General features: G+C 44.1%; 1 non-coding gene across 1 annotated transcript; it reads right to left on the bottom strand.

Moving 5' to 3' along the window:
• Positions 1–2,985: 2,985 nt before the first annotated feature.
• Trnar-gcg (transfer RNA arginine (anticodon GCG)) lies at positions 2,986–3,060 on the bottom strand. The gene has a single exon. It is a non-coding gene; the product is annotated as a tRNA-Arg (tRNA).
• Between the last annotated feature and the right edge of the window lie 6,444 nt (positions 3,061–9,504).

Raw genomic sequence — 9,504 nt, forward strand, 5'->3', positions numbered from 1 at the left:
ACCCATCATAAGAGCACGAATAATTAGCCCACATTCGAATTAACTTAGATCGGTCATAAGGCACTCACGACTACAAAAAAATGGTTCAAATGGCTCTGAGCACTGTGGGACTTAACATCTATGGTCATCAGTCCCCTAGAACTTAGAGCTACTTAAACCTAACTAACCTAAGGACAGCACACAACACCCAGCCATCACGAGACAGAGAAAATCCCTGACCCCGCCGGGAATCGAACCCGGGAACCCGAGCGTGGGAAGCGAGAATGCTACCGCACGACCACGAGATGCGGGCACTCACGACTACAAAGACACTTGAAAAGTATTGAGGACATTGCACAGTTGCCGTTCGTCGTCAGATACAACAGCGCAGCCTGCAGGTTTGGGTAGCATCTGCGTTTATCTTCAAGCATCCATTTCTCACGGTGTGTCCACATTTACGTCCAATCCTTGTAAGTCATAGAGGCACGCAAAAGTATCGCACGTGTACGACTATTATCTACATATTTGACGTGCATTGAACATCTGTGAGAGGTAAATGAAAACTTTTGTATTAAACCCAAGTGCAAATAGAAGGCCAAGACTTTATGTGTTTGCATGTACAAAGCATTCCTTTGTAAAATCGGATCGTTCTGTAGAAAATGAAAACCACTTTATGCTATTCGTAAAGGGGCCTGCACACGTTCAATATTTATTGACAGTACTCGTTTGTAAAACCTTCAATACGTTGAAGTGACCTCACATTATCAGTAATTGGAAATTTGTGGTAAGGAATATGGGACGAAACTGCTGAGGTCATCGGTGTCTAGGCTTACGCTCAACTTAATACGCTAAGTACAACACACACACCGATGCCCGAGGGAGGACTCGAATCCCCGACGGGGGAAACCGCCAAACCGTGACAAGACTCCTAAGACCGCACGGCTACCCCGCGCGGCCATTATCAATAACACTGACAAAAATTGTCGGTTGAGAACACGGTTTTACGACGTTAAGATTTCGAAGACTTGAAAGAAAATGTGTCTGCAGTCGTACTAGCCACAGCAGCTTGCGAGCAACAGAAAACAATGAAAAAGAGGAAATGGATCCGAGATTGGTTGAAAAAAGGAGTCTCTGGTCACATGTTAATTTACTCACTAAAATCAGAATCACGGACCAGAAAGATTTTATATATTATTTTCCGATTAGTTCTGCATCGTACAACTCGTTATTAGTGTTGATACTAGATAAAATAGAGAAGCAAAATACGCTAATGAGAGAGGCACTCGCATTTGACAAGACATTAGGAGTAACTCAGAGATGTCTGGCGATAGACAGGTCATTCCAACGCTCGAAGTTCAGTTCTGTAGCAACAGCAAGCATAATTAGTAAAGTTCTATGGAAACCCATGACGAAATTGTATCTGCCTGGCAAGGACCTGTTCAGGAAATTAACGTAAAACTTTTCTTTTTTACGCTTTGTGACAATTTGATGAAATTGACACGCATTTCCCAGACCTCTTACTAGTCACGGCAGATATATTGCGTATTTTTCGAAACAACTGTGTAACACGTCAATCTATACTATATTTTCAAATTAATGAAGTAAGCAATGTCATAGAGAATCTTGGGTTAACCATCCTAATTTGGCATATCCAGTGACTGCCATTGCTAAGGCCTATTAAAACTCTTTTCTGTTAAAAGACTCCTTAAAAATTCAATCTAAGGTATGATATACACGACGTCGAATTAACAGTGCACACTAACGCTGCGTGGCTGGTTCCCGAAGCTATCACCAGCTGATCGGAGAATATTGTCAAACAGTCAATATTTGATGTCACGCGTTCGGGCTATATTGACAATACAGAGAATATTTTGATGTCCATCAATACTACTCATCAATATTTCTAGGATTGACAATACGTCAATACGCGCCCTCAGACGGTCAATATATTGACAAATTGACAATATTATTGAAAGTCTGAGGGCCACCTAAATTAAAATTCGCGTCAAGTGTGTACGAGGGTAATCCCAAAAGTATGGTTTCCTAATTTTTTATAAGTACATAAATCTGTTTATTTCTACAATAGTTTACATCAGTTTACAGCTTGAACATTTAACTATTTTTCGACATAATCACCATTTCTGTCGATGCATTTTTGTAGACGCTGTGGCAGTTTTTGTATGCTCATGTCATACCGGCTCGTCACCATGCTGTTCAGAAAGTTATGAACCTCTTCTTTCACCTCGTCGTCGGAGCTGAATCGCTTTCCGGCCAAATGTTCTTTTAACCTAGGGAACAGGTGATAGCCACTGGGCCGGCCGTTGTGACCGAGCGGTTCTAGGTGCTTCAGTCCGGAACCGCGCTGCTGCTACGGTCGCTGGTTCGAATCCTGCCTCGGGCATGAAAGTGTGTGATGTGCTTAGGTTAGTTAGGTTTAAGTAGTTCTAAGTCTAGGGGACTGATGACCTCAGATGTTAAGTCCCATTGTGCTTAGAGCCATTTGAACCATTTTTTTTTTATAGCAACTGGGCCCCAAGTCAGGACTATAGGGTGAGTGGGTGATGATGTTCCACTGAAACTGTTGTATGAGAGCAACGGTTTGCCGAGTGATATGTGGGCGACCGTCGTCATGGAGAATGTGTACGCCATTGCTCAACGTTCCTCTTCTCCGGTTCTGAATTTCCCTGATTTTTCAGATTGTTACAGTACCTGTCAGCGTTAATTGTGGTCCCAGCGATTCAGCTCCGGCGACAAGGTGAAAGAAGATGGTTGAAATGGCTCTGAGCAGTATGGGACTTAACTTCGGAGGTCATCAATCCCCTAGAACTTGGAACTACTTAAACCTAACTAACCTAAGGACATCACACACATCCATGCCCGAGGCAGGATTCAAACCTGCGACCGTAGCAGTAGCGCGCTTCCAGACTTAGCACCTAGAACCGCTCGGCCACCCCGGCAGGCTGTGAAAGAAGAGGTTCATAAAACTTCCTGGCAGATTAAAACTGTGTGCCGGGCCGAGACTCGAACTCGGGACCTTTGCTTTTCGCGGGCAAGTGCTCTACCAACTGAGCTACCCAAGCACGACACAAGCCCCGTCCTCATAGCTTTACGTCTGCCAGTACCTCGTCTCCTACCTTCCAAACTTTACAGAAGCTCTTCTGCGAACCTTGCAAAACTAGCACTCCTGAAAGAAAGGATATTGCGGAGACATGGCTTAGCCACAGCCTGGGGGATGTTTCCAGAATGAGATTTTCACTCTGGAGCGGAGGGTGCGCTGATATGAAACTTCCTGGCAGATTAAAACTGCGTGCCGGGCCGAGACTCGAACTCGGACCTACGCCTTTCGCGGGCAAGTGCTCTACCAGCTGAGCTACCCAAGCACGACTTTACAGAAGTTTGGAAGGTAGGGGACGAGGTACTGGCAGAAGTAAAGCTGTGAGGACGGGGCGTGAGTCTAGCTCAGTTGGTAGAGCACTTGCCCGCGAAAGGCACAGGTCCCGAGTTCGAGTCTCGGCCCGGCACACAGTTTTAATCTGCCAGGAAGTTTCATATCAGCGCACCGTCCGCTGCAGAGTGAAAATCTCATTCTAAGAGGTTCATATCTTTCTGAGCAGCATGGCGGCGAACTAGTATGACATGGGCATACAAAAACTGCCACTGCGTCTACAAAAATGTATCGACAGAAATGGTGATTATGTCAAAAAATAGCTAAGTGTTCAAGCTGTACGATGTAAACCATTTTAGAAACAAGCAGGTCTGTGTAGATATAAAAAAATAGGAGACCTTACTTTTGGGATTACCCTGGTATCTTGATGTAGAAGGCATAGTCTTGGGAAACTGGATGAATATTTTCGAATTTGTCGGACTAGCACCACCCCAACCTCCGGCGGATTGACTGGAATGGTTCCCGATCGCAGACGCGAAAATTTCCAACTCGAAGTGATCTGGGAGAACTCTCGAGTTTACGTAACGCAGATGCGCTGCGCGGATGGAGCACGCGGCGGCGGAGACACCTGCGGTGCACGCCACAGCTGGCGGTGTCGCGCGAGCGCGCCCCCCGTGTGTCACCGTAGCACAGTGTGGAGAGCGCGGCGGCGGCAGCGGGCAGCGCGTGTCGCGGCCTGCGTCAATATTTGTTCAGGACGTTGACGCGCCGCTGAGGACGCCGTCTGACGCACTGCCGCTGACAGCGCGGCCGACCTGCGCCCTTGACCGGGAAACGGATACAGCGTCGCTCACGTTTCCTCCAGTCTGCCGCGTGTCCATAAATTACCTTCAGAACTTAAGGCTTCAGTACGTTTAAAACTATACCAGGTTTTGTATCCCGCCTGGAAGGCGGCGAGAGGGTCTGCTCCTGTAAACTGAAGGGAGGGCCGAATTTAGGAAGTGAGTAGGAACAGGAAAAGGTAAAACACGTCTGTCAAAAGATGTTTACTATAGGCAAAAACAAGTTAGTAAATGGTTACATAACTTTGCAATGATGAGCAAGCCTTAAACCAACACCGACTCAAAGGAAGGCCTCGGCGCTTGTTCGTGACGTCACGCCAGGTCTGTTGCAGGCATATTTATAATGGTGGTGTCTCCCTCTCTGACACAGGAAAATGTGAAACTATTGGCGGTAGTTGACCAACACACATTGTTCTGGGAGATTTCTGCAGTCAATTAATTGTGCAATTCATTACACTTCTTAACAAATAGTGTACTCCTGAATTTAAATTTCCAACTGTTTTAAGGATTGACATACAAAAACAACTACATGATCCAGAAGCAACACAATTCGTGCTTCTTTACCTTATTTGTAAATCTGAGGAAGTTACGTTTGTACTGGGTTGCTTTTCCAAGAAACTGTGAACATATTGGTGCTCTTCTTTAGGTTTCTTGGTTGACTATGGAGTGAGGAGCACTGAATGTTAATGAAATATCTTGCGATTGTACACGCTGGGGGAGCGGTTGGGGGACATAAGAAGAGGCAAAAGAGAGATACTTGTTTTATCAAATAAAATTTTTTTATCTTATAAAGTTTCTCCTTTCAGTTGCAAGAGGGGAATATTTATCTTTTCTAATATGCATGTTTAAAAATGTTTAAGCTCAGCAGTATTTTCGATGTATGAAGCTATTTTGTTTCCTGTTTAGAATTCCTTTAGTTGAAAACGACTGTAATCTAATGACTGGCAACAGTTCCAGACTGAAGCGCCTAGAACCGCTCGGCCACACCGGCAGGCTGAAACGTATCCTGAGACGTTATATAATTATTTTTTTTATTTTGTTTTCATAAATATTACACAAAAAGTTAGAAAATGCTCATAAAACAAAAATATGTTCTTCATTTCTGTGGTCATGTTGCCCGTAGTTGCAATTCTTGAGGGTATTTTCGTTCTGTAGTTCCAACTACAAAAAATGCATGTTTTTTTCAACCAGACGCGCTTCGCTTTATTGGCATAAAGCATCATTAGTCAGACGGCATTTCCCGCTGTAATTGAGAAATCAAGCGGAAATCACAACCACAGATGATGCTTTACCTCAATAAAGCGAAAAGCGTCTGCTGAAAAAAAAACTCGATTTTTTTTTGAGTTGCAATGACAGAACGAAGATACCCTGAACAACAAAAATGTAACTTGTGATCTAGATCTCCCAACTAATAACATATTATTTGAAACTACCTGGCAGATTAAAACTGTGTGTTCGATTCCTGGCGGGGTCAGGGATTTTCTCTGCCTCGTGATGACTGGGTGTTGTGTGACGTCCTTAGGTTAATTAGTTTAAGCAGTTCTAAGTTCTAGGGGACTGATGACCATAGATGTTAAGTCCCATAGTGCTCAGAGCCATTTGAACCATTTTTTTAAAACTGTGTGCCGGACAGAAACTCGAACTCGGGATCTCTGTCTTCCTTCCCCCCCCCCCCCCCCCTCAACCCCTTAGATCTCATCTCGTTGAAATGGGCGGGTTTAGCCGAGCGGTCCAAGGCGCTGCAGTCATGGACTGTACGGCTGGTCCCGGCGGAGGTTCGAGTCCTCCCTTGGGCATGGGTGTGTGTGCTTGTCCTCAGGATAATTTAGGTTAAGTAGTGAGTAAGCTTAGGGACTTAGCAGGTAAGTCCCATAATATTTCACACAGATTTTTTTTTTTTTTCGTTGAATTTTTTCGGGTTGGACGTCCGATGACAGCCGTTCAGGTTCTTTTGTTGATCCGTTCACTCAGTTTTTTATTACAGAGGTTACCTAACTCTGTGACCGAGCACCCTGAGTTACCGTGCCGCAATCTTTCGGAGGTACGTGCTCTACCAGCTGAGCTATCCAAGCACGATTCCAACTACTCCTCACAGCTGTACTTCCAAACTTCACAGAAGCTCTGTTGTGAAACTTGCATGACCAGCATTCCTGGAGGAAACAATATTTCGGAGAACACTTACCGCGAAAGTTAAAGGTCCCGAGTTCGATTGTCGGTACGGCACACTGTTTTAATCCGCCAGGAAGTTTCACATCAGCATACACTCGACTATAGAGTGTGAATTTCTTTTTGGAAACATATTATTTATCCAATACTTAAGAGAAAATGAGTGGCATTTACCTTTGTAATAATAAAGGTAGTAAGTATCTAATCCAGGGCCGGCCAGAAATTCTGCACGCGTGCGGTGCTCCTGCACATGTGCAACTTCCGGGTCACAGCGTACACGCCGCAGCCGTCAGCGTTCATGTAGTGGATGTTTCTACGCACAGATGTAGCTTTATCCACTTGCTGGGATACTCTGTACCGGCGCATTCTAGTGCGCTTTCCACAGCTTGCAAGCCAACCATGGGAAGGTATTTAGCGTATTAAACATTTAAAATACTGTCGCAATCCACTCATTGAGACGTCTACTTTTATGTTAACAGTTTAACCCAGTAAGGCAAGTAATACAGTTAACAACCGTGGGTTTTTATTGAGGCAGCTTGACTGACGGCACGTAAATACGAGTAATGTTTTTGATCTAGTATTTAAGAAAGAGAGAACTTAGCGATTTCAAATAACATTAAACTAATGCAAGGTTTCCTATAACTAATTCTCGGTGCCCTCAGTTACACCCACATAATTTCTGTCTCACTGACCTCTGAACAGAATGATAACCGCAGACCTCTCGATGATCACCTGTTTTTTCAATACCATTATTGCTACATCTTTCATCAGTTACGTCTGAAATCTGCATAATAACCGACAAACAGATGAATGTTACGTTTTATCGACTTCAGCTGAGCGTAGCCCTTCACACATTAAAAAAAAACCCTAAATGTAAGTATAGATTGGAACAATCGGTTTAATGACCAACTTTCCTGATAATAATGTAACATGGAGCAGAATGAGGCTCTAATGCACAGTTAGTAAACAATAATTTTTAATTATGAAAGGAATAAATCCAAACACGTTTATCACTGGTCATGAGAAATGATAATCGAGTTGATGTGTCTCAGCCATTTTCTTAAGGACATTTAATTTTGCTTGCCGTTCTTCACTCGTCTTTGTGATATGAATTGTAGTGTCCTTCAATTGAAAACTTACGCTGGCCGCCTATTATTTGGCGGCATAGCAAACACTGTGAGTTTTCACCAACGGCTACAAATAAGAAATGCAGTTCCCAGTCATTTTTAAACGACTGAGAACATAGATCTCCCGTCCTTTGCTTTTTCACAGTACCTGCCATTTCTCAGTAATTCTCTGTTAAGGTTACGGTTACCGGGGGTAAACGAAACTGGGTATGTTGCGCTCTTGCTTGTACCACATAAACAGGAAAGTGGAGCCGCCGCCGTTCATTTAGGACACATGTCTAATAACAGATGTCGCTGTCGCTCGCTGTCGCACACGTGCGCACATGTGCAGCACTTCCGCACGTTTGCACACTGTGCAGCGTTTGGCCGGCCCTGATCTAAACGAAATGCAGTGAAACTGTGAAACAAAAACTAATGCTACATTTTAAGAGTTTCCTTGATGAAAAGAAAAGCCATTGAAAATGTGAAAGAAACTTCTGTTACGCCTAAATTTAGTGATGTGTTTGGAAACATTCAATGCACATTGCTAAGTTGCATGTCCCGCGAATTTTTAAAATGTTTTTCGGATTTTTGCGAGCATAACCAGCATTCTGCCGTTGGGTCACGCTTTTGTACTATGCATTTTACCTTTTCCTGGTAACCCCCTTGTGCCCCACATTTTCTTTCAGCAAGTGTTCACAAGTGCAGCTGAGAGGTCTTGCCAAGTTTGGCTCCAACGTAGGATACACGAGTGCTTCGACAAGAGTTTCTCTGAAATTACTGATACCCATTTTCTTGTTGTTTACTTTCTTGCACAAACGCAGAGCATTTACAGTAGACGTAGAAGTGATGAAATGGAAGACAAGTCTCCTGTACCATTTGACAGTTCTTTTCGAGTCTGCTCTCAGCCGTGTTGCGAAGCGAACGTGCGCGGGGCTCCGTGCGGTGCTCCGCGAAAGGGTTGTTGTTTATTGGCGCAGGTACTGGTATTGCAGTGTAAACAGATCACCTACAACGACGATGGCGCTTTCTTATAGAAAGGCCACGAGTAAATAAATGAAAGTTCCATGCCCAGGACACATGACCTTAGGCAGACGAAGTAGAGCGTTTCTGTGTGAAGTAATGCATGTCGATCCACAGGAACTTCTCGGTATACATCTTTCGGTCGTCTCCAGCACAGCTTGCCTGAAGTTTTTCGATGAGGAAGAGTGCGAATGTCTTATTCGCCGATCCACCGATGGATATCGTTTTCTCCAGTCGGACGGCCATGCAGGACTTGACGTTCGTCTCATTTCCAACTCTCTGGCCGCCGTACGCACCGATTTCGTCGGCGTTCTTGCAAACGTCTGCCGTGGTTTGTCCACAGTGGCATCTGAAACAGGTGGCCGACCAATCTCCTGTTCAAGGAGAACATTATCTACTTCCATAAATGACGTTTATCAAGTCCGACGGTAGTCGGTGATCGGGATCGTGGTCGGGACGGTAGTCGCCTTCCGTGCCGTGTTAGTTGCATTTGGGTATCGGACGGATATTATGAAAATTATGCGAACATGTTAATTGATTCTTCCATAGCTTTTTGGTAGAACAAGTTCATAATTAATAATGAAAATCACAACATTGTGCACGTTCTGCTGTCTTAATTTTTAACCGGTTTCCAGCTAACAAAGACATCATCAGACCTTAACTGTCGTTAAAGAGGGTACAAAGTTCGTGTACGATAGTGAAGAAATTTGTTACATATCGACAGTTAATTACGAACACAGAGAAAATGTCATATTTGAGAGTGTAGTGGTAATGTAATTAAAGATGGTAAATAAATTTACTGTTAATGTTTCTCTGCTTTGGGCGTTTTATATTCATTTACTGTTTAACACATCTAATTGCATTACCGCTACCATCTCAAAGGTGACACATTCGTTCCTCACTCTCGACGTACATTTAAGTGACAAAACTCATGGGATACCACCTAGTATCGAGTCGGACCTCCTTATGCCCGGCTTAGTGCAGGAACTCGGCGTGGCATCGA

The sequence above is a fragment of the Schistocerca cancellata genome, chromosome 2, assembly GCF_023864275.1.
Source record: "Schistocerca cancellata isolate TAMUIC-IGC-003103 chromosome 2, iqSchCanc2.1, whole genome shotgun sequence".
Taxonomy (NCBI): domain Eukaryota; kingdom Metazoa; phylum Arthropoda; class Insecta; order Orthoptera; family Acrididae; genus Schistocerca; species Schistocerca cancellata.